The sequence below is a fragment of the Euprymna scolopes genome, chromosome 14 (assembly GCF_053919585.1).
Source record: "Euprymna scolopes isolate OS-2025 chromosome 14, ASM5391958v1, whole genome shotgun sequence".
In the NCBI taxonomy this organism is placed as follows: domain Eukaryota; kingdom Metazoa; phylum Mollusca; class Cephalopoda; order Sepiida; family Sepiolidae; genus Euprymna; species Euprymna scolopes.
In genome coordinates, this window is record NC_136495.1 from 129,063,098 (window position 1) to 129,088,809 (window position 25,712).

The 25,712-nt window shown below is 33.6% G+C and overlaps 1 long non-coding RNA gene across 3 annotated transcripts in view; it reads right to left on the bottom strand.

Moving 5' to 3' along the window:
- The window catches only part of LOC145293265 (uncharacterized), a 496,584-nt gene that overhangs the window by 424,973 nt on the left and 45,899 nt on the right, over positions 1-25,712 (bottom strand). The gene's annotated exons all lie outside the window — the stretch shown is intronic.

Consider the following 25,712-nt stretch of genomic DNA (forward strand, 5'->3'; position numbering starts at 1 on the left):
TTAATGTTTAAATTTGCGTTTGTCTAACAAACTATTTTTATCTACTGCACGATTGGTATACATACACACATACATACACACACACACACACACATATATATATATATATATATATATATATATATATATATATATATATATATATATACCATTCGTGGAGTAGATAAGAAATGTTTACTAGACAAACGCAAATTTAAACATTAAACAGTCTAATATATATATATATATATATATATATATATATCGGATATGGTCAGATCACCGAAGTTAAGCAACGTTGTGCCTTCTTAGTATCAGATGGGTGACCATTTGGGAATTCTAGGCGCTCTATGTGCTCTCCGTTTATCTCGGCATTTGTTTCCAGTCGTCCTGCACTTCACTTGCCGCTGGTATTTAACAATGTCGTCTCAGGAGAGGTGTGGTTGGAACCTGAACAGGTACTACCAGTCCGAGTCAGCGGAGCTGGGAGCAATGACAATTAAAGGGTTGCTCCACACTCCCCAAAGCCTGCAAGCTGGGACCTCACCATCGGATATAGTTTAAGGTCATATCCAGGAACGACTATGATGAAATGCATATATTATATTTTCTTGGGTTGACAAATAAGTTTTGCTATTTTTTTTCTTTTTAAATATATATATATATATATATATATATATATATATATATATATATATATATATATAAAACAAGCGGTTTTAGTCGGGAGCCTGGGGTTAAAATCCGCTTACATATGTTTTTTCAATTTGTCTTAAATATGATATTTTAATTTGTCCAGATTTCGTATATGTTATTATAGAATCGTAATTTCAAAAGTCAAAAAGAAAATATTAAGGTGCCATCAGCTAGAATCGGAACCGAAACTGTCACCTTCAAAGCTGGTGACGTTACAAATGTTCCAAACTGACACACATATAAAGCGATTAAAGTATTCGAAAAGGTCCTTCGAAATTACTTGGTGGAATTCCTCAACAACCACCGTCTGTTCAATCCAGGGCAGCATGGATTAAGAACCGGAAGATCCTGCTTAAGTCAGCTTCTAATCCATCATGATAGGATCATTAATACTATAGACAATGAATGTAATGTCGACGTGATATACCTAGACTTTGCAAAGGCGTTCGACAAAGTGGACTTTGCAGTAACCATCGAACATCTTGGAATTGGAGGTAAATTGATCCTATGGATTAAATCATTCCTAACAGATCGCTACCAGACAGTTGTAGTAAATGGCTCTGCATCTCCCCCGACCAAAGTGCTATCTGGCGTTCCCCAAGGTTCAGTACTTGGTCCGCTGCTGTTCCTCGTACTAATCGGCGACATAGACGAAAAAGTCAAATCGTCTTTCGTCTCAAGTTTTGCCGACGACACCAGGATTGGCAGGAAAATAAAAGATTCTTCTGATGTACAAGCTCTCCAAGATGATCTAGACGCTATCTACCAATGGGCGGATGACAACAATATGCAGTTTAACTCCGGGAAATTCGAGTGTATCAAATACGGTAGAAGGAAGGACCTGAGAGAAGCATCTAAGTACTCGACCCAAGACGGGAAGCTAATTAAAACCAAAGATACTGTGCGCGATCTGGGAGTAACGTTGGATTCTGATGGTACATTCACCTCCCAGATCGACAAAGTTTGTTCAACTGCACGGAGCCTTTCCAGTTGGATTCTACGCACTTTCAAAACGAGACAAAAAAAAACTAATGCTGACACTTTGGAAGTCGCTGGTGTTGCCGCACATTGATTACTGTTGTCAGCTGTGGACTCCGGACAGAAAAGGTCATATTCAAGCATTAGAGGCCATCCAGAAGTCGTTTCTAAGAAAGATAACTGGTTATAGTCAATTGAATTATTGGCAACTGCTGGATACGTTGAATATCAAATCGATTCAACGCAGGCAAGAAAGATATTCAATCATCTATACCTGGAGTATGATGAAGAACCAGGTGCCCAACGCTGGTATACAGCACCATATCTCAAAACGTGGCAGGTGTGTGGTACCACCCCTAACCAGTGCCAGGGACAACTGGATCCGACGGCTCAGGGAATCGAGTTTAAATTCCCGGGGTCCTACGCTCTTCAATTGCCTACCACGTAACATCAGAGAGATCACAAACTGCAAAACAGAATCGTTCAAGTCGGCGCTGGATACCTGGCTGAAGTCTGTACCAGACGAACCTCAGATCCCCGGTTATACCGCTATGAGACGCAGTGAATCCAATAGCTTACACCATATGCTTGTCTGTGTAAAGAGAGACAGCGAAACGGTGCAGCGGTCTATTGATTCGACGCCGCCTATACCGTCCCAACTGGAGGCCGCTTGCCGCAGTGACCTTGGAGGGCTCTGACCGCCGAAAGACATCACACAAAAAAATTAAAAGTTATACATTTTAAATAAACTAAGATGAATGTATTAGGTTGATGCAAAAATAATGTCATTTTCTTTATGCTTAACTGTATATAAAAAACGACATTATTTTTTAACCAACGTAATACGAAATGTATAACGATTTTTTTTTAATTTTGGGTCCATTTTTGACCCCTTAAAACAATTTTACCGACTAAAGACCCATAAAAGACGAGCCGTAAAAAATGGAATCATTTTAAGCCGCAAGTGACGCTCTTCGACATTTAGGTTCAGAGGTTGGTTGGTTGGTTGGTTGTTTTTGTTTTACGGCATATCAACCCTTTTCGGATTATTTAATGCCGAATCCAAAGATTTTGAAGAAACATTTTTTTAATAGAATATATTTGTTGTTTTCACGTCGGTTTCTATTTAACTCATAGTTGGGACCCTAAAAGGTACTATCACTCCGGGTCAAAGTGGACCTGGGAGCAATGGTAATTAAAAGGTGGCTCCACACTCACTCAAACCCGAAAGCTGGGGCCTCACCACTGGATATAGTTTAAGGTCATATCCAGGACCCCCATTGAGGGACTTTTACCCTCGGGGGGGGGGCAGTCGGCGTATTCTAATGCCCCACCGACAGGGCCAGGTTCAGAGGAGATAGAGTTTGAATATATAGAGACAGACAGACGTACGGACATACAGACACACTGACAGATGCATATACATATAGCCGTTTATATATTAGATGCAAAATTTTCAGCTTGGTTTAATTTTTCGAGTCAAAATCAAATGATTTCTACCGAAAAAAAAATTGAGAATCTTGTTGAAGGTTGAGAAAAAGATGTGAACACAAATCGAGAATACACCATTGGTTAAATAGTTTTTAGTTCTTATGTTACTTTTAAAAATGTAGATTTAGAAAATGGCAAGAACTTAGTTTCCGTCCTAGTTTCATACATTCTGGATGGCTTACCCCTTAAAACGAGGACATATCCAAAGAAGATACAATATAACTCAACATTTACTTGCGAGTAGCACTTACATGAATCTTTATTCATCACTTGGAAACGCCACAGGTAAAGGATGTTTACTTTTATGCAAATTGTTACTTTGTATGCGAATCACTTAATTATATTTTATAATACTTAATTAGACTACATATCCTCAAAGTATATTAGAAAGTAAGAATTTGAAATCATTTTCGTTTTTAATTAGTTCCCTGTTGAAAGACATGATTAAAACAGGTTTCTTAAATTAACCTTGTAATTAATGTTTTCCGGTTATTGGTTTTTTTTTTTTAATCTTCAAAATAAATAACTTTTGAGAGCCGGCGGGGTTTATTTTTTTACTATGCTTATTTTGTTCACTGTGAGACTAAACTGTAAAATAAATTTGCAAATTGAAATGTGAAAAATCGTGTATTTAATACAAGCAGAAATATCAATTATTTTTATGGAAGTTAGTACAGACAGGTCATAAAGGCAATTGATCAAATAAGCTAAAAATATTTATGTTATGTTGATAAATCTTGACCCTGAAAGCCACAATTCTTTCCTTCCTTTTGAGATGCATCGCTCTGGGAATTCGAGGAAAAAAAAGACATGCTATAATTAAAAAAATAACAAAAAAAAAAAAAAACTAGCCCACATCTATAACTAATAGGCACGCCAGTCGTGAGAGACGCCAAGTGAAAGAAATATAGAAATGGAAAGCGTTTGGGAAACGAAAACGAAAAAAAAAGGAACTCTACGCGTTTTGTAGGCGAACCCCTCTTCTACATATACCCTTCCACACATCATTCAAACACTACCATGTTTGAATATATGGTTAAGTGACAGATTTAGTTATTTAGAATAGCTTTACCGCTCACTCATTTTTGCGACCAAATTTCAAACAATTACTACAGTTTATAGATCACCTTCTCAGCTATATTGTGAAAAAGAAATTTCAATTTTCTTTCAGTAAAACAAACGTTATGATGAATTTACTAGTGTTCAAGATCGTAAAAAAACTTAAGCAGGTAAGAGAGGTTTTTTATGACTGGTTTCTATAGCAACCATGTCGTTTCGGCGACTACTGTTGCTACTAATTCACCAGGCTCCCGAAAAGAGAAATAACTAGTGAAACAGAGAGAATGAAAGCAAATGAGCGCTGTACATTGTTTATGTGTAAATTATGTTTATGGGGGCAAAAAATAAGACTGAATTTAAACAAAGAACAAGTGAATTTATTGGAGGCCTCCGAAAATCATGGATTACAATAGAAAAATGCGAGCGTGAAAGGTAATAAGGTTAAGCTTAAACATGAAAAAGACAAAAAAACAATTTCGTTCAGTAAAACAAAACTTATGATGAATTTACTAGTGTTCAAAGTCGTAAAAAACGTAAGGAAGTGATCGACGTTTTGATGATCGGTTTTCATTAAAACCACATCGCTTCACCGACTAGTGTTTCTACCAATTCACTGCTCTCCCAAAAAGAGAGGTAACAATGAAATGCAAAAAGAGAAGTAACAATGAACCATAGAGAATGAAAGATAATTGGGGGAGTTTATTGAAAGCAGACGAGTGGCGTACATTGTTATTAGATATGTGTATGTTATGTTTATGGGGGAAAATAAGACTGAAATTAAACAAAGAACAAGTGAATCTACTGGAATCCTTGAACAATCATGGATTACAATAGAAAAATGCGAGAATGAAGAGTAATATGGTTAAGCTTAAACATGGAAAAGTAAAAGAACGGTTGGTAAAACTGGAACAAAAAAGGACAAGATATTCTAATAAAAAATATAATATATTTATAACTTAAAATTTTGCAGCATTAAGAATGTTTTCCGTAATTCAATTCATAATATCATATAATCAGTTCTTAAAGCTGCAATATTTTAAGTTATAAATTTATTATTTTTTTTATTAAAATATCTTGTCCTCTTTTCCAGTTTAAACAACTAGTCTTTTAGTTTTCTATGTTTAAGCTTAACCATATTACTTTTCATGCTCACATTTTTATATTGTAATATATATGGCTTCTTCTCAAACGTCAATGGTGTATGTTCTTACTTTCCAGAGGTGTAAATCCAAATATACGGGATCAAATCTGACCTAATGTTCCTTTGCTCAACCAGCAAATAATTTCTCTCTGAAATGTCTATCCAATTGTTCATTGATGGGTAGAAGTTCAAAGCTCACAGTATTTACGATGGGTTCATCAGGGATCCATCGTGGGTCAAACTCGTTTCCTGATCTTCATCAACGAGCTTCGAAATCATATATTAGTTTATTCGTCTACATCGATGCGGACGGTGCTTCAATGGCAGCACTCCAAAGACCGATAAGGATCAGGATCTTGCAGATTCTGTCTCCTGCGAACCGCAGCATGTGGTAAAATCGGTTAAAGACTTACTCGTTACATTTAATACATCCAAAACCAAACTTCTTTTCATCACCGACACTCACGTGCCCGCTTTGCCCTGTTAAAATGAATGATCTTTGCCTCGAGGAAGCACTCGACTTGACAAACTTCTGGGACTAACCTTTTCCGCTGATCTGAATCGGAAAGCATACATTAAATTCGTTACCAAAATCACTGGAATGATTGTCTGGTCGTTTTACGGTTACAGATAGTATCTCACCCTCGATGCAATCCTCTACCTATACAAGAGTCAAATACGGCCTAAGATGGCGTGCGGTTACCACATGTACTAAAGGCACCTTTTACTGCCTTGAAAAGGTACTAAATTGTTTTCAATAGCTATTTTCGCCTCCATACTCCTTCATCTCAGAAAACAGACGTTGCGATTCTATCTCTGCTCTATCGATACTTTTATGGTAATTGCTCGACTGAGTTCCAATCTAAGATTTCTCACTGTAAAACATTCACAAGAAATATTCGCTTAGCTGAAATAATTGCCAATAACTAACGGTCCATCTCTATCTGTACCCACAACTAAACGTAAATTCCATAAGCAGAATTTATTTTCGAGAACTTTACGTCTGTGGAACGCAATACGGTTCCTTTACTTCCCGCCTAACTATAATATGGTAGTCATCAAATCTAATGTGAATATATTCCTATTGAGTGGTCTATTTAGATAATCTAGCCCAATTCCAGTTCCACCCTGTATGACCTTGTCCTACCATCTATGTAACACTTAAGCCTTATCCTTAAATGGCCTCCAGGTCTTGATAAGTGGTTACCCTCTAAGTAAAACACTTTACACCTAAAAAATAGGTTAGTGATAATTAGTAAAAAATTGTATTTCTTTTGTGCTTAAAAAATGGGGGCATAGACTGATGTATAGAATTATAATGATATATTTTTATCGCATAATGTAGGCCGAAGAACTATCCGTCTGTTTCTCCCTAATTTTGACTAATCTGTCACTTTGATATATTCATCTGATCACTCATTTTTTTAAATAAACCTGTTTTAAAAATAAACGCCGGTATCTCAATGGTTTACATTCGCATAAACTAAATTAATTGTCTACGACGCAAGTGTATAACACTTCATACACGTGTCGGTAAGTGAAAATAAAACACACATGTCGGCACGTGATGCATTCGACTGATATTTTTTGTTTGCTTGTTCACGAGTTTGTCCCTCCAAAGTAGACACGGCATTTAAATAGTATACATTTTGTTCATTTTTTTTTATTTTCTTATCATTTTGTACTGGCCGACGGTGGGAATCCTACTAGATGCTACACATTGAATTTAGCCGAGAGATCTTTTTAAGATTCTAACCGTTCCTTTAGATACAATTGTTTGTATCTCCACTGAACTTGCTTCACCGGGTAATTTTAAAATTCATTTTTATGTGTTCGGTTGCTCTCATGATTACTGGACTGATGGAGATATTTTTACGTCTCTAGTTTCTTTCCATGTCAAACATAAGACCTCCGTATTTTGTAACCTTACCCCTCCCAGCTCTGTTTAACTTTGTATGATGCAGGACATTAAAGCCTACTATTTTTGTTTGTTCCTTCTTGTCTCATATAACTCTGTCAGGTCAAATAGCTCGGTTTTCTATGTATGTAACTATTGAAACTGCGTAGTTATAGTGGATGGCATATGACTGATTTCCAACTGTATTTTTTGGAACCTTTCCAGGACTTGTTGGTGTATTCGATGTTTAACTTCTTACGGATTGTGTCGCTTTTTTCTGAATTGTTTGCAATCTGTCAGATCACACCGTTGCGACCGACCACTTTCAGCGTGTGCGTTACGTATTTTGTTCTATTTATTGTATCGTTTTTATTATGTTTTCCTGTTTAAGTCAAGGTGAAATTTATGGTATATGTATTAGAGAAGAAAGAAAGTAAATATACACTCAAGGCATAAAGCATCCGGCGAATTATTTAAAAATACTTTTTTTGTTCTTCATTTACTAGTGCGACTGATATTATCGTAGAAGTTTCATGTGGACCTTTGCGAGAAATGACTCCGCCCTCTGAATACAAGGAAAATGTAGTTCTTGCGCACATAAAGATCTTGGTATAATCACTAGTTGTCGGGGAGAGGAAAGACAAGTTTTAAAAGTTGTAATTAAATGTCGGATGTTGATACTGCGCTTAATGTTCAACTCTCCTTAGTTAGGCATATTTATGCGATTTACGTCTACTGCTGAGTTATGTCGAGTCAACACCGTTTAAATGCGGATCGATAAATGCAGAAGTATCATAAGATGTATTTTATGAAAAGTGAGAGAGAGAGAGAGTGCAGTACAATATTCCGTGATTCTGACGAGCATTTGTTTCATATATTTGAATGAAAGTTTGAATCGCATCTTAAAAATCAAAGGTGACATTAGAAGGGAAGTCTCTGAAACCTCATAGCTTCTGGACAGACATTTTTTTGCTTTTTTATCTGGCAAAACTCTAAGCAGGGGATAGAGATCTATAGTGCCGTCTTCAACCGAGGAGGAAAAGAATGTAGACAAGACATACTATCCGTCTATCTATCTGTCTGTGTTGTTCTTCCTCACTAGAATGAAAGGTACATGTCTCTAATATGTATGCTGTTACTGCTCTATCCTTTGATTTTCGTAGTTTTCTGAGCAAAAACATGTCTTCGGTTCTCAGCGAACACACGCATGTGTAATGCTATATGAACGTATCAGTAAGAATAAATATAACAGATTCACAGCAGACGAGCATACATTATCAGAAAGTAGAACAATTTTTAAGTGACGAATCATCGGAATATTAACCTATATTTGCCAAGATACAAATATATAAATTAAATTGGTGTATTGCTATTAAGATTTTCTCTGCACAGAACGGGTAAAAATGTTGGCTTCGCGAAAGCACTTTGTTAACGAGTTAAGATGGCGGCTACAGTGACCGAGATAATATATGCATCTATGAAATATTGTTTTCATCACTGGGTTTAACTTGTACCGTTATTGTGCTGCATTCCAGCATTCTGTTTATTTCGGAAAACGCTGAATTGTAAAGTCGCCCGCAGTGCAAAGTGTTTTCTTATTGCGGTTTGCAGTTTTCACCGGTAATTTAAAGCCAACCATTTTAATAGAGGCAATCGATTTAAAATAGCGTTTCATTGTTGGACAATTTGTTATAAAAAAAATTATAAATTGAAAACAAAACGGGTTCACGATTTCCAATTTGCAATCATTATTTATGGAAATATTGAAGTCACTTAGGGCAGGAGTAAGAAGCGGAACGATAAGTGCCTGTGTTAGAAGCAATAGAAGCAATAACGTACGAGTCTGCAATAAAACAAACGAACGAAAGAGCAGTACCTGAGGGGATATAAAGGAAATAAATGTAAAAAGAAGGTGACCAGTTTAATTAAGAAGGTAAATGCGGCAGGGTGAAAGAAAGAGCAAAGAAAAATTACCGTTACACTTCTTTATCAATGTGAGAAAGAAAACAAACAAATTAACGTTACACTTGATAAACGTTACGAGGTGCCTTTAATAAATTTTCAAGACTTTTTGTAGAAGCATTTCAAATAGTCGTTAACTCTTGAAAATTCGCTATGCTATTGCTATACATCTTATGTAATAATTAGGTCATTATGACAAAAGAATATTCTTATTTTTTTCTTGACTCTCGAGTATATATCCAACACAGACACAATTAATCAATCGAGAACCACATCGCTCTATCTAAAAACATAAGATATTAACTGATATATACTCGAGAGTCAAAATAATGAACAGAATATTCTCTTGTCATAGCACTAGTGATAACTTATTTTTTATCATTACAGGTTCAAATGCACAGCTCCAGCAGGAATTGGAATACATGCAACTAAAGCCTGATTCTAACAGCTGGTTAATTTAAAAAATACAATCAGGACGTGAGAAAACTTTAGAAGAACGATCTCCAATAAAATTCTGTTTTAAACTTGGAACAATGTCAGAAACATGCTTCCGAATGCTCTGAGTCTATCTCGTATGAATCGAGCACTAGTTTGTTTGTGACATAAGAGATTCAAGGAAGGAAGTGAGTCTGTGATGGATGATGAGAAGTGTACGAGGAGTAAGGAAGTCAAAATACCAGAATTAATTGGCCAAATCAAGAATTTCATGGATAAGGACCGTCGTGGATCTATAGTAACCAAAAGTGCAACATTTTATTTCAGTGTGAAACTGTATATACAATTATTTACACAATTATTCGCGAGGAACTGAGGATGTGGAAGATTTGCGCGAATGCACCAGTCCGCAATATCCTTGTCGTAGACTATTTGACCAAGATGGCCATCAAGACAGTTTCTAACCCTCCCTTTTGCCCAGACCTTGCTCTCCGTGGCTTTTGATTATTTCCTAAGCCCAAGGAAGACCTTAGAGGCTGTTGTTACGGGACAATGAAGGCAATGAAAGAGCCTGAGATGGGGGTCATTAACGCGTTCATACAAAGAACTTCCATCAGTCATTACAGAAGTTGTTGAAACAGCACAAGTTCATTGCAGCCAAAAAAGGTTAGTAAAGATTCATGTGTGTACTATCAATAAAAATGCCCGTACAAAAGAGCCTAGAAACTTTATTAAGGAACCTTGTATTTCGTTAGCTTCAATCAAATATCGCCTGAAACTTACTTCAATCGAATTGCCATTATTATCAACACAACACAATCTTACATAAAGGTACCGCGTATATATATATATATATATATATATATATATATATATATATATATATATATGTGTGTGTGTGTGTGTGTATATATATATATATATATATCTATAATGAATACTTATTAGAGGCGTTTAAAGCCAAATCAACGCATTATTACAAAATAAACAGATATTTATTTTGTTTTAAATTTATATTGAAATTTATAAATATATTTCGAAGATACACTTCATCATCAGTATGTCTTTTTTCTCTTTTTTCTATGTTGTTGTTGTTGTTGTTGTTTGAGCATCAGTAGAAGTCCGTTTGTTGTTTTTACGGTAGTCTTTTCAAATGTTGGAACGGTGCATTGGTCACGTTGAATTCACGTTAGGGTTTATGTTCCTTGATATTTTATTCAAAATCAACCAGCGCTTCTATCAAGGAACACAAACCCTAACGTGAATTCCACGTGACCAATGTACCGTTCCGACATTTGAAAAAAAATCCGTAAAAACAGTAAACGGACTTCTACTGATTCTATGCTCCAACAACAACGTGTATCTTCGAAATATATTTATAAATTTCAATATGAATTCCAAACAAAATAAATATCTGTTTATTTTGTAATAACGCGTTGTTTTGGCTTCAAACCTATCTAATACGTGTTTAGTTTATTCAAACTCAACCAGCGCTTCTATCAAGACACACAAACCCTAACGTGAATACCGCGTATATGTTAATGAGCACAAATAAAGAGAAAAAAGAGTATAAGAACATATGAATTAACGTTACGCGCGATTTACATTCTGTTTATAAACATAAACGAGGAGCAAAAATGAATGAAAGGAATAGAAGAATAAACGTTCCATTTAGTTGGCATGTGTTTATTAAAATAAAGAAAAAGAGAAAAAATGAAATGAATAATTGGAGGAGTTAACGTCGCTCGCGATTTACATTATATGTTTATGGACACAAAAGATAAAAGAAATAAAGAAAGAAAGAATTAAAAAAAAAGCGGAACAGACTAATGAGGAAAAGTTCGTAGCAATTGGCATTATTGGTGTGTGAACATAAAGAATTAAATAAAACAATAAAAGAAGAAACACGCGATTAACATTATTTTTTTTTATAAGCATATAGAAATAAGACCAGCATGAGCTATCCAACCGGAGAAAGGAGGGAAACCGTTGTTTCCATAGGTTTCTACTTTACTCCTATAAATTTGTGCGTGTGTATTTTGTGTGTATGGATATTCATATTAATTTTTTTGTGTATTGATATTCATATTAATTTTTTTATTATTATTTAAAAAGAAAATACAATGTTGTTATGTATGGGTTTTAGACTTGCATTCATCTGCAAATGATCTTGCTAATTTTCATATTCTTTTAAACATCTATTTTAATTAATTCGCTATTAGCTTTCGTTTTTTTATGAAATGATCATCTTTAGTAAACTATTACGTGTAATTATATTAATGCAGGTATTTTACATGATTTATACTTGCATAATATTTGCGTAAAAAGTTTATAGTAAACACAAATATCTTTCACTATATATTTATATATGTGTATATTTGTATAAAAAATGTTGCCTACCGAATTCTACTGTCAGTTATTAGTCTATAGACGTGAAACTTAATATATAGGGTATTCGAACTCATACGAAACTTTATATTTTGGGTTTAGCCAGGGAAAATCGGTGCAAAAGTGTAAACATTAAATAAATGAAACTTTGTTTTTTACACGGTGGTCACCACTTTTCAAGGCCCGGAAGCCACTCAGGGATAATTGTTATTGCAAGTACAGTACATTAGTCTGAAGATTTAATGAAGTGTCTAGTTAAGGGGGCGGTTCATCAGGAATTTGTTTACGTTGGACTTGAAAACATCCAGGTTGTAGTCAGGTTGGAAGCAGGCAGACGGAACAGAGTTCCACAGGCGTGCAGTTCTAAGAAAGATGCTTTGTTCATGGAACGTACGTTTTGATTTAGGCACAGACAAAAGGTCGAACAAAGGTATTACGAATATGCATGCGTAACGTAATAGCAATTGGTTCATGTTTTGACTGTTTGTATTGCAGCAAACATGTCTTCATAGCTCAGGCATTAACATCAAAGGAAAAAGTAAATTGTAGTCGAAAAGTTTTGGTTTCGATTCTCGGTAGTGGCGTACGAGTCATTTTTTTTTTTTTTTTTGTTAACAAATATGAAATCTATATTTATCAAAATATCATATTTTACCATCAGGAAATGGCGGGTGGCCTCCTAGTGACTTTATAAAGACATTAAAAGAAAGGAAAGTGTTATAATAGAACAACCTATCACTTCACTAACAATGGATATGAGTGTGAGAGACGCCGTCGGAAAGAGAAGAAAAAAGGAAAGGCCTTGATACACAGTCAGCAGAAAAAAGTGGGCTTTCTTTTTACTCACGTTCACCTAAAAACAAAAAAAAATATAGCCACCTGGACGTAAGGGTTACTATTTGGGACCATGCCTAGGAAATATTAACAAGACGTTTGTTTACGTTACATTTAAACTTTTGCATATCAGTACAGTTAGGAAAACAGGTGACAGGAAAGGAATTCCAAAAGTTTAGCTGTTTAAGGGGTAAAAAAAGTATGAGAGTAGAAAGCTTTCTAACGTTTAGGGATCTCAACAGTGAAGGGCTGAGATTTTATTGCTCATCGGGTTTGTCGTAGATATGTACGTTGTGGGAGCGCAAGTGCAACGAGTTAATCATAGAAATACTTGTTGAACAAGTACAGGGATTGCGGTGATCGAACAAGGGGTGGAACTTAGTTGACAAAGGGGGGTCTATTAGATTGAAGACTCTTTTTTGGCCCCTATCTAAGAGGGAGAGAATAGCGGTAGATGCACCAGCTCATATATGACAGATGTGACATACACCATGCATGGGCGAATGGTAGCCTTGTAGAGGTACAGGATACTTTCAATTGTGAGTAGTCTTCTAGCACAATAGAGGGAACCTACCTTCTTTGCAGCAATGTTCTCAATGTATTTTTTCCAGCTCATATTGCTGGTGAAATTCAGGCCGAGGAGTTTGAAGGAGGAATTCTCATGTAAGGTGTTATTTTTCATGGATATCAGCGATTGGAGGGCCGTTTTGTAATTGTTAAAGGGGAGCAGCTTAGTTTTACGAGAATTAAATGTTATAATCCATTTGCGGCCCATTCCACTACAGTCTAGGGGGTATTTTCTAACGCTTTTGCCATTGTTTTAGATTTGTGTACATCCGTTCTTTTGTGCAAGGGTGCCTGCGCGTGAAATTTTTGTGGCAAGAGTTTTGCAATCTCCAACCACACCTCTCCTGAGTCAACATTGTTGAATACCAGTGGAAAACGAAGGTTCAGGACGACTGGAAACAATGGCTAGATAAGCGGAAAGCACATACAGCGCCTAGAATTGCCAAATGGTCACCCATCTGGCATTAGCCAGGCTCAACGTTGCTTAAGAGCGCTGTACTATCAGCTAATATACCCATCTCGGTCGCAATGTTATCAGGGAGGTTGTTAATGGGTATCATGAATAATAGTGGTTCAAGGATCGGCCACTGAGGCACTCCCGCATTAATGGTGTACTGCTTGGATGTATATCAATGATAACCTATATGGTCTTATTTTCTAAGAAGGATATAATTATATTTAGTAATCGTCCAGTTATACCGTACGATTTAATTTTCGTTAGCAGCCCTTCGTGCCAGACATTTTCAAAAGCCTTGGATATACCGAAGGCTACAGTTCTGAATACGCCTGCCTTATCCAGTTCATCGTATATACGTTCAGAGGTGGGTGTTAAAATATATGCAGTAGAACAACATTGCCTTATTTCACACTGTTTGTCAGAGAGAAGCTTAGCTTTTGCATGGTGGCAGCCTAATGCTTGATTAATTAAGGTCTCAAAAAATTTAGCGAGAGGGGGGATTATAGGGCGATAATTTAGAAGATCAGTCCTTACACCAGAATACTTGTACATTGGTATCACAGAGGGCATCTACCAGCTATTAGTGAAGCAATATTCAGCAACGCTAGAGCTTGGAAAATACGGGGCTAGCTCAGATAAGCATTTCTTAATTAGTATAGCAGGGATGAGATTAGGCTCACACGCTTGAGATGTCTAAGTTTTTTTTTAATCACATCACGGGCATAAGAAGGGAGATTTTTACATCATCTAGCGTGGTTTCACTCCGCAGAGAGAAATTTGGGGGGAAGCTGTTTGTTGGCTTTAAGGTGGAGGCGAATCTCCGGGCAAGCAATCCGCCTTCTCGGTTGTCGTACATGTGATTTTCTAGTTTTTTAGTAGACAAGCGGTTCCTTTAAGGAAATAACAATTACAATATAAGCAGCATCTATAGAGGTAACACCAATAATAAGTTCGGAAAAATAATAATTCATTTTGATGGATGTGTAATGAAATCTAATGAAAGAAAATTTGATATATTGGTATTTGGATTATTTCAGTTCTTAAAACGTTTGGCGCACTTAGTTTTCTATTATTACTGATGGTCATAAAATGTCTGAAGAAAAATTAATCGACTATTTGAATAAAAGCAATAGACTAACGGATAAAGGAACAGTGATTAAAATAAAACATAAATCGTTTGGCGAATAATGTTGAGGATAAACACGAATATAAAAGAAAGATAAACGCAAACAAAACGCGCTCAACAAGCAAAGGGATAAACTTTCAAAGACAAAGACAATGAAATAGCAAGCTTTGGGAGACTGCACACACAGAGACACGTGGGTGCAAAGAGAGAGAATGAAGGCGATGAAAAGGGCGAGAAAGAAAGGAAATTAAGAATGAGAGCGAAAGAAAGCGAGAGCAAGAAAATAAAAGAGAAATAAAGATAAAGAGGTTTAAATAAACGTTCTGCATTTATTGTAGAAAGAAATAAGTTGAAAATTAACTTCTGACGTTTTTTTTAACCTGGTATTTTAACGCTTAACGTTTAAGCAGAAAAGTTGTAATAAAATCTATATCAATGTAACTATGAGACAATATTAGGTATTTTTTTCATGGATATGTAACTTTGATAATAAAAATATTTAATAAATAGGGCTTTGAAACAGCATATTCTTTTACTTGTTTTTATTCCCATGTATATATCTATTGATATCTTATATGCTTTTATGTAGAGTGATTTGATCCTCGATTGATTAATTATGTCTAACTATGTCGGATATATACTCGAGAGTCAAAACAATGAAAAGAATATGCTGTTGTCATAGCGCTAATAATTACTATTTACGCTTTTTCGAATATATTTTGAAATTAAAAATGCAATATCGTAAAGTAAAAAAACTTAAAAATTATATATTTTTTGCATCCTTTGCAAACATGGTTGGCAGTACTAAGCCAGTTTAACCCTCTCTACATTCGTCTCGTAAGCAACACCATGGAATTTCTTACTAATTTCACACATTTGTCTCTTAGTTTTTTAAAAATATTTATAAAATTCAAAGTTTACAAAATCGTAAGTATTTATGCAATGGGACACTATAGGCTGCCCTTACCCCTACAACCGACGACGCGGCAAAGATTAGATAGGATGTGAATGACAATATGAAAGCAACGGCGTTATTGTGCTACACAGGTTAGTGTCGCCATGATGGTTATTTGAGTGATAGGATAGCGAGGAAAAATATAAGTTGTATAAGGAATGGGTGTGAACAGTTCTTCGTGAATTGACTGATCTAGACCATGAAAACTAGGGTTTTCGTTCGAAATTACATAAATTTGAGATAGATTGGCTGAACGGCGAAATAGGATGGCGTGTCTTGGGGGTAAGTGATAGAGCTTGCTTGAGACTGTTCGAAAAGGGAGAAGGAGAGAACGATGGAGTTTATCTTAGCTGAGATTCCAAGTATGAGAGATAAGAAGTTAGCCTAGATATAGGCTAATGTAGACATTAGCGACGGAACACACATACATACACTCCTCTTTATGTTTTTTATGTTTATAACTGCGCTTGCGTCATTTTTGGGATATCATCTAAAACGACTTTAATCATGAAAATTACATTTATAATACAAGTCTTGACTATTGTCACCATACGCTTTAATATGATATTTTAATTTATGCAGATTACGTATTTCTCACCAATTATCTATCGATTCGTGCAGTGTACCTTAAATATGACAATGGTCTTGGAAATGACCTTAAACTATATCCAGTGGTGAGGCCCCAGCTTGCGGGCTTTGGGGAGTGTGGAGCCACCCTTTAATTACCATTCCTCACAGGTCCACTCTGACTCGGAGTGGTAGTACTTGTTAGGGTCCCAACTATGGGTTAAATAGAAACCGACTTGAAAATAACAAATATATTTTATTAAAAAAATTTTCTTCAAAATCTTGGGATTCGGCATTAAATAACCCAAAAAGGGTTGATATGCCGTAACACAAAAACAACCAAACCAACCAAAATATATAATAATGATATCAAAAGTTAAAAAGAAATATGATTTAGGTGCCTTCAGCTTGAATCTAAACCAAAACCTACAACGCTTCAGCCTCATTTATTAAGCTCTGAGCAACATGCAAATGAATATAGTTAAAAAAAAAAAAGAAAAGAACGTTTCTCAACCTATGAATTTACATTTGTGCATGAAAATAGGTTTTGTAAAATACTCCCGTCAAGGTCAACTGTAATGTTTTCAATTTGCGTCCTTTAGTAGCAGTAGAGAGCACGTTCTATTTCCAAATGGTCACCCATTTTTGTACTGACCAGACTCTAAAGGTTGCTTAACTTCGGTAATCTAACGAGTGAATAAACATGATTATACCAAATATATAAAAATTAGATTCCAATGAATAGCTGCTTCCGAAAAAATCAATAAAGAATGATAAAAGAAAAGCCGTTACAAAAGAAGTTTATAAAGAAGTCGTTATATCTTTAAACGTTTATGTCAAAATCATTGCATGTGTTCCTGACGTGAAACATTATCGTAGGATAGATTATGTAGATGTCTTGTATTGTCAGCCATCAATCACAGAGGATGCGAATTATAATACCATATCAAGTGGAACACCTACGTAAGTAGAAGAAATAGATTTATATTACAGGAAATAACATCGTCTAATTAGTTAGCAGTAATCTTAACATAAGTTATTTCACATTACATGTGTTTATAATTGTTTTATCTGATTTCAAAGATTGACTCAGAATAACGTCATAAACGGTATGTGGGTCATCCGTAATATAATTATATTCACTGTGTCTATATGTGCATTAACGTAATTGCTGCTAATAATAAAATAATCAACGAAAACATTACCGTTCTTAGAAGAAACTTATCAATTATAACCATTAGTATGAGAAAGACACAGCCAGGCTCTGTACTATTTTTTATCGTAATATGTACATTGCTAATTGAATATGCATCCTTGTTTATTTAAACTAAAAATTTACTACTGATATCTTATATATATATATATATATATATATATATATATATATATATATATATATATACATATACTAGCAAAAATACCCGTCGTTAATTGAGTTCAAAAACAGCCTACGGAAAATGGACTCTGATCTATGAAAGTATGATAGGTTATGAAAAGGGAGGGTTGAATTTGGGGGTATTAAAACCAAAGCAAAATATGATAAAAATAAAATAGATAAACCCCATAATTTATTATACCATACTTGTTCACACTGTAACACTTATCACAATATTATGTGGATCTATATTAAAAAAAACTTCTAAACTTTGTGACATATTTCCATTCTATGGAGGTCAGACGCGAACCAACACCCCATGATTTTATCATATCATATTTCTTCAAACTGAAGCATAATTATCAAAGTATACTTACGCAGATAGATATGAAAAGTTTTTAATAAGGTTTGCGCCTATTTCCATTCTATGGATGCCAGGCGCGAACGAAGACACCACAATTTTATTATACCATCCTTATTTAAGTTGAAACATACTTATCAAACGATTATTATGTACATCTATATAAAAAAGCCTTGTAAACCTTTTTCATTTTTAAATTTTCTATTTCCATACTTTGGGGTCTAGGCGCGAACGCAGACACCACAATTTTAATGAACCACCGTTCTGCCAGATCAAACATACCCATTCCTGTGTCTCGATACAGCTTCTATCATTATATGTGATCAGTTTTCTATAATAGTCAACCATATAGGAGGCTATTCGTGACCAGACACACACACACACACACACACACACACAGATGCTCAACTTTATATAAATATATATATATATATATATATATATATATATATATATATATATATATATATATATATTAGCAGAATTACCCGTCGTTGACTGGGTTCAAAAACAGCCTCCAGAAAACGTTTTTTTCATTTTTTATTTCCATACTTTTGGGGGCCAGGCACGAATGCAGACCCAACAATTTTAATGAACCACCGTTCTGCCAGATCAAACATACCCATTCCTGATCCTCGATACGTCTTCTATCATTATATGTAATCGGTTTTTTATAATAGTCAACCATATAGGAGGCTATTCGTGACCAGACACATACACACACACGTTCAGCTTTATATTATATATATATATATATATATATATATATATATATATATATATATATAAGATCTGTTGTTGTTTTTTTAGTGATATTATGAGTTTGAAAAGTTTGTTTTTGTATTTAATTTCGCTACCTACGCGATGTGGGAGTTGCCTGCTCTTTGTTTTGACAAATTAATGCGTTGCCTTTTTTTATTGACAGGACATATATATATATATTTATTTATTTCATTTTAAATATTTAAATATTTCAGAAAATAATTATATATATATATATATATATATATATATATATATATATATATATATATATAGATATATATGTTAAAGAAAAGCCGCCTGTTCTTGTGAGTGAATATGAGATAGGATAGCCGAGGATTCGAACTTGCGAAGCTAGTTTTTTAATTGAGAATTCCGATCATCAGAAAATAAATAATACAGAATGTTATTGAAAATGGAATGTAGAATTACCATTATTTAGTTCAAATTAAATTGTCAGATATCTGTTTATTGAAAAATAATGTAATGATGGAATTTTGTTTCTGTTAAAGGAATAGAATCAAAATAAGGAATTTTAAAACGGACAGTGGAAAAGGTTTATAAAGTGGGTTAATAAAAAATGAGGTTAGTAGACACGTGTAGAACAATGCATGTCAAGCCAGGTGTCTGATATGCGCATGTTGGTCATGCAATGCCGTCATGAGTTTTCAATATAGTTGGAGCTTGGCAAAGAGTCAGTCAGTCAGTCAGGGGAGCAGGGGAGTCAGAGACAGAGCTGACATGGAACCTTGGAAGCGAAGGGGAGAAGAAAGAATCATGTAAAGACTTGAATTCCTTGATGCAAAGCCATTGACCGGTCGAAATGGAATAAACGAACAACTTCATCTTTTCGTATCTGCGTCTTCGTGTTATGTTATTCAACAGAAAATGTATTGTCAATTTATATTATAAGAACTTTGTGAAAATCATCATCTTAAAAATAGGTAAAAAATATATGTATCAATGTTATAGAACCACTCCCATTCACAGAACTGTCAAAAGTATAAATGTCAAACGCACGATCTATCTCACGGTCCATCTATCTATATATCAAATCTCCTCTAATTGTGTATTACATGCCGTAGGCTCTCCTGTATTAGCATGTACCCTGTGTCTCTTTATATATATACATAACTATCTATCTCTTTATATATACGCGATATATCTGCACACCAAAATGAACACTCCAAGACTCTCTCTATCTTTCTCTCTCTCTCTCTCTCTCTCTCTCTCTCTCTCTCTCTCTCTCTCTCTCTCTAGTATGAACAACAAATACATACGCCATCCCTTCTTCTGATATAACCCCTATGTAACATGTATATTTATATATATATATGTGTGTGTATATATATATATATATATAGAGAGAGAGAGAGGGAGAGAGAGAGAGAGAGAAAGAGAGAGTGCATTGCAAGTTTTATAACCTGGTAATCTATATGAAAACAAATTTTTAGGTCCAATGCCTCTGGTGAAAAAATATTTTGCTTGTAAGTCAATTAATCTCCTGGCATAAATGCATTCGTCATAATATTACTTGAAGTTATCGTATGAATCTTTCTTACCATGGAAACAATTTCGAGGATATATATATATATATATATATATATATATATATATATATATATATATATATATATATATATATATAATCCTGTAGAAATATATTTCTTATAATATATACCAATCCTTATTTAAAAAGCTCAATGTAATTACAGAGCAATATAGAGAATAAATAAGAACAAGTTATCTTCCAAAATTTATGATATTGACCATCTTATAATTTATTTCTTTAATTCAGTTGGCTTATAAAATTCTTGACAATATCTGTTTCTAGCTCAAAGTCAATCACTTAATTATTATATCAATCACTGAATCTATTATGCCCTTTACTCATCAGAAGAAAGAGCAAAAATCAATCCGTCAAAAGGAAATGAAATGTGATTTGACATGATTAAAATCCTAAATTTGAAAGAGAAGATGCATGTACTTTTTTTTTTTTTCCATTACGCCATTTTGAATGTTATATATATAATGACCTTGAAACACGCGTGTACGTAGATTACTGTTTTAAAAATAATAAATAAATAAAAAATGTTATATACATCCAAACAAATTAAAAGGGCGACTTTCTAAGTAAATAAAAATATGAGCTCCGAGGCGGAGCTAATATTAACCGTATGTATCGCTTGAAAAAAACAACAATAACAATATATATATATATATATATATATATATATATATATATATATATATATATATATATATATATATATATATATATATATATAATTTAATGGTGACTTGTGGTTTTGAGGGATACGTCTTAATCGCGTACGGTTCTATGCAATAATAATGAAGTCATCAAACGGGGTTCAAGCATCAGTCAGAAACATTATCGTGACTTTCTGATTTTAACCAATAGTTAACGCATTATTCATCTTATTCCTCATAGGTGTGGGTTGAATAGCGTTACTAGCATTTATTTATTAAGATAGCTGACAAGCAATGTGTCGGATTTAATACATTCCTGAAAATGTAAGACCTTCAAATTCCCGCTAGCTAAATATTACATAGCATTATAAAGCTTCTTTCACGTACATACTTTATGAAGATAAGCACTTAACACGCTATTCAGCAACGTATCAACGATCTATTTGAATTTATACATTATACCAAATATTAAATAGATATGGAAATATAGTAGCAGAAGCAGCAGTTAGTGTTAAAACATTCTCCTTTTGCAAACTCCATTTATAGAGGTGATTCCGGATAGAATGTCTGCAAAAAGATTTCACTTAGCAACAAATAAAGTGCGAGAATACATATAGCCAGTTAACAGTATGTCAATATACGAACATTACCATTGTCAACATTCCATCGTGATTTTCGTAATAAAGAATCGTTTTTTTTTCCTTATCGATGAACACTTTAAATAGAACAACTATGGGAGAATAAATATATATATATATATATATATATATATATATATATATATATATATATATATTTATTCTCCCATGGTTGTTCTATTTAAAGTATATATATATATATATATATATAATAGCATTATCATTCACTAACAACCGAAATGGAATAATCAATAATATCCGAAAGTCCGAAAATAGTGAAGTGAGGTCCTTTTCTATAGCAATCGAAATTAATTTGTTTAATAATTCACATAATTCTATCATATATATATATATATATATATATATATATATATATATATATATATATATATTATTTTAAAAATGTAATTATCCACTGACACGTGTTTCGTCGTCTACCACTCATCAGAGTGGCTGAATATAGCGAGATTCGAAATCGGGACCCCATGGTAATGAGCCTTAGTCCCTTACCTCTGACCCATCTCGCCAACTGTCTGGATATATCGCGATTTACTTAAATGTTGTTTTGGTTTTAGCGAAAGAGAGAGTGTGTGTGTGTGTGTGAGAGAGAGAGAGAGAGAGAGAGAGAGAGAGAAATAAAAAAGGATCAAACCGAGTTATGAGTTCATCAACGTTCTGTCTCAACTTCGATGAAAATAAAGTTTTGAAATAAAGACGAAACGTTGGTGAACACGTAGCTCGGTTGGTTCCTTTTTATTTCTCAATTTTATCCGAATACTATCTCTATTATTCTCATATATATATATATATATATGTGTGTGTGTGTATGTGTGTGTGTGTGTGTGTGTGTGTGTGTGTGTGTGTGTGTGTGTAAATGAGTCTGGCTACTACCGGATGATTGACTATCTGTGAATGCTACGCACCAGTATGCACCGTATGGTTAATATCCACTGTAGGAGATAAACCCGGAGTCTTCGTAAAGATATGCATATAGTTGAGAAAAATTATGATATAAAACCTGAAGTCTACTGAGTTTTCTTCCTTGTGGCGGTCATTGCACCGACTGATATAAGCAGTTAGGCGAAAAGGTGTGATTTGTTTTACACAAAGCCTTCACCACTATAAAAATATCTGTGTGGATTTGTAAACAACTTAGGTTTTTAGGCAGACCTTATACCTCCGAATATATATATATATATATATATATATATATATATATATATATATATATATATATATATATATAGGGAGAGGAAATTGTTATATGATGTTACATGTATGTTTTAAAATGTATAGTTGATAATTTAATCATTTAAACAATGTATTTGTTTTTAAATTTTATTGCATGCTTTTTTTTATTTCTTAGACCACCCTGTTTTCTTTATCGAGAAATATGAATTGGGCTTACTGTCATTGTATGATGTAAAATACCACTAGTTGGGTTTCAAGTTTATTTTTACTAACAAGCATACTCAGTATCGCCTGGGAAAAATACCCCACTTCGTATTTCAATACAATTCACATTTAAATTAATAAATTCGGAAGTTTATTTTCAGGTATCACTCGAATATTATCGTTAATATGTCTCCATGAGATTTAAATTTAATACAGTATGTATTCTAAAGAGTAAAGATTCTAACACGAGAACTGTATCCTTAAGTTACATACGTATTTATACAGGGTTTTTTAAAAGAATTCGTGTTATTCATTTTTAATTTTATTGTCCTACTTTGTCATATAAATGTGAAAGTTTTATAGATTATAAGAGTAATGAACTTAAGTGTTTTAATAAAAGAAATAATAAATTACTAAAATGTTTCTTTAAATGTTTTTTCTGTTTACTCTCATGGGAAGTAATCAACAATTTACACTTTATTCACGCACACTAATTTTTTTTCTAATTGCTCTAAGAACGGTGAAATCTCAATTAAATTGCCGTTATAAATTAGCTTTTCGTCGATTAATTTTTATAAATTGTATTTTAGTTACTTTCTAATAAAATTATAAATACATTTAATTTATATAAAATTAAAAAAAAAAATTTTCCATCGTGTAATAACTATAACTGTGAAATTGACAAACATTAAAGTCCCCAGGATACGGTGGTCCTAGGATACGTTATTTATTCAGATTACGATGTGGAATACGATTTTTTCGGCCTCTCCTTACGGTGTAATTCATAGTGTTATTTGGTCATGTACATGTGTATTATATATTGTACTGTATTTTGTTACTAATTTTAAATGCTGCGTTCCGGGGTTCTACTGTATCGATCTTTATTACTGGCACGATAAGCAAATCTAAAATGCTTACGTTTGTAGCATACTTAAATTTTTTATCTTACGCCTGTCATTCGATAAAATTATTTGATACAATTAAACTGCAGTTTTAAAATGTAATAACTAAGTAAATATTATTCATAAACGTTGCATTTAATATTTAATCCTTTTTAAAAATAACTAATTTTATTATATTTATATTTTTATATATATATAATCATTCCATGTATGTGCTTTGAGAGCGTTTTCCTAACATTAAAATAAGTTAAACGAAGTTTCAACTCCTCTTAAAATGCGAACGAGTATTAACTTGAAATACGCTTATATTTTTACTACATTTTGAATTTCAATCGTATGTCTAAATTACGAATTAAATAATCCTATAGAAAGTTGGTAATCTAGAAAAGTTCATTTGACCCAATTCTTACATAAACAACACTTAGAAAAGTATTTTTCTCATAGTTTTCTGAAATTAAAAAAAGAAATATTAAGCAATTATCATGGAACAATTTAACAAAACATTTCTGGGGAGAAGTTTTTCATGAAATCACAACACTAAATTATCAAATAAAAACATTGGCACAAAAAATTTGCAATTTTAATTTATCAAGTGAAATGTTTGTAACCTACCAAAATTGCCGCCATGACCTGCATGGTAAGTAAAAACCCATAAGTTAAGAAAAACTTCCCGAGAATGATTAATGCCTTTGTGGACTAATCTAATATGGTCTTTATTGGTATTATTTAGTTGTAATTACCAACATATTTACTAAAGTTTGGATTTTATTATTTTTATTGGTTATTAACATACAATAAACTGTCCCGAGTAAAGCGGCTGAAGCATCGTATACTAAAAACCAATGCATTAATAATATGGTAAACCACAGAAATATCAATATCGATACTGATTTATTGATAGAATTAAAGATTTATCGACTGCTTGGTCAATTGATTGAGTAAAAATATAATCCATTTATCAACTGTTGAGTCCCTGCTTAATCGAAGCTTCAAATGTTAATCGAATGAAAGATGTTGAAAATCTTGATCAATTTTAGGCACATGTTTAATTTTCATTTGTTGATTGAATATTGAATGATGTTTTTTTTTTGGTGAATTTCAAATTTTGATTGAATAATTTTTTATCGAAAATATATATTGTGATCCATTAATCTAATTATATAAGTGTGATTTATTTTTAAGTCAGTCTTTCTCATTTTAACCAATTTATGGAATTTTAAAACTCTCTACTAATTGTCGTTTTAAGCAATATGCCAAAGTCTTGAAGTTCTGGGGGAAAAAAACTATAACAGTAGCAGACTTTCTGGCATCTGGGGATTTCTACTGTGTAGGGGTGGGATTTTTCTGCTTGTCGGGTTTGTCGGGGAGATTTTATTTCATTTATATATTTTCTTTTCTCATATCTATGGTTTCATATGGTGCAATCCATCATTGAATCAATAAGTAAGATGGGCTGGAAAGAGTAGTCGAAATGCAATTTCTCAACTGATTGATCCAATTGAATCTCATAGCCTGCGAAACGTTTTCTTCTTACAT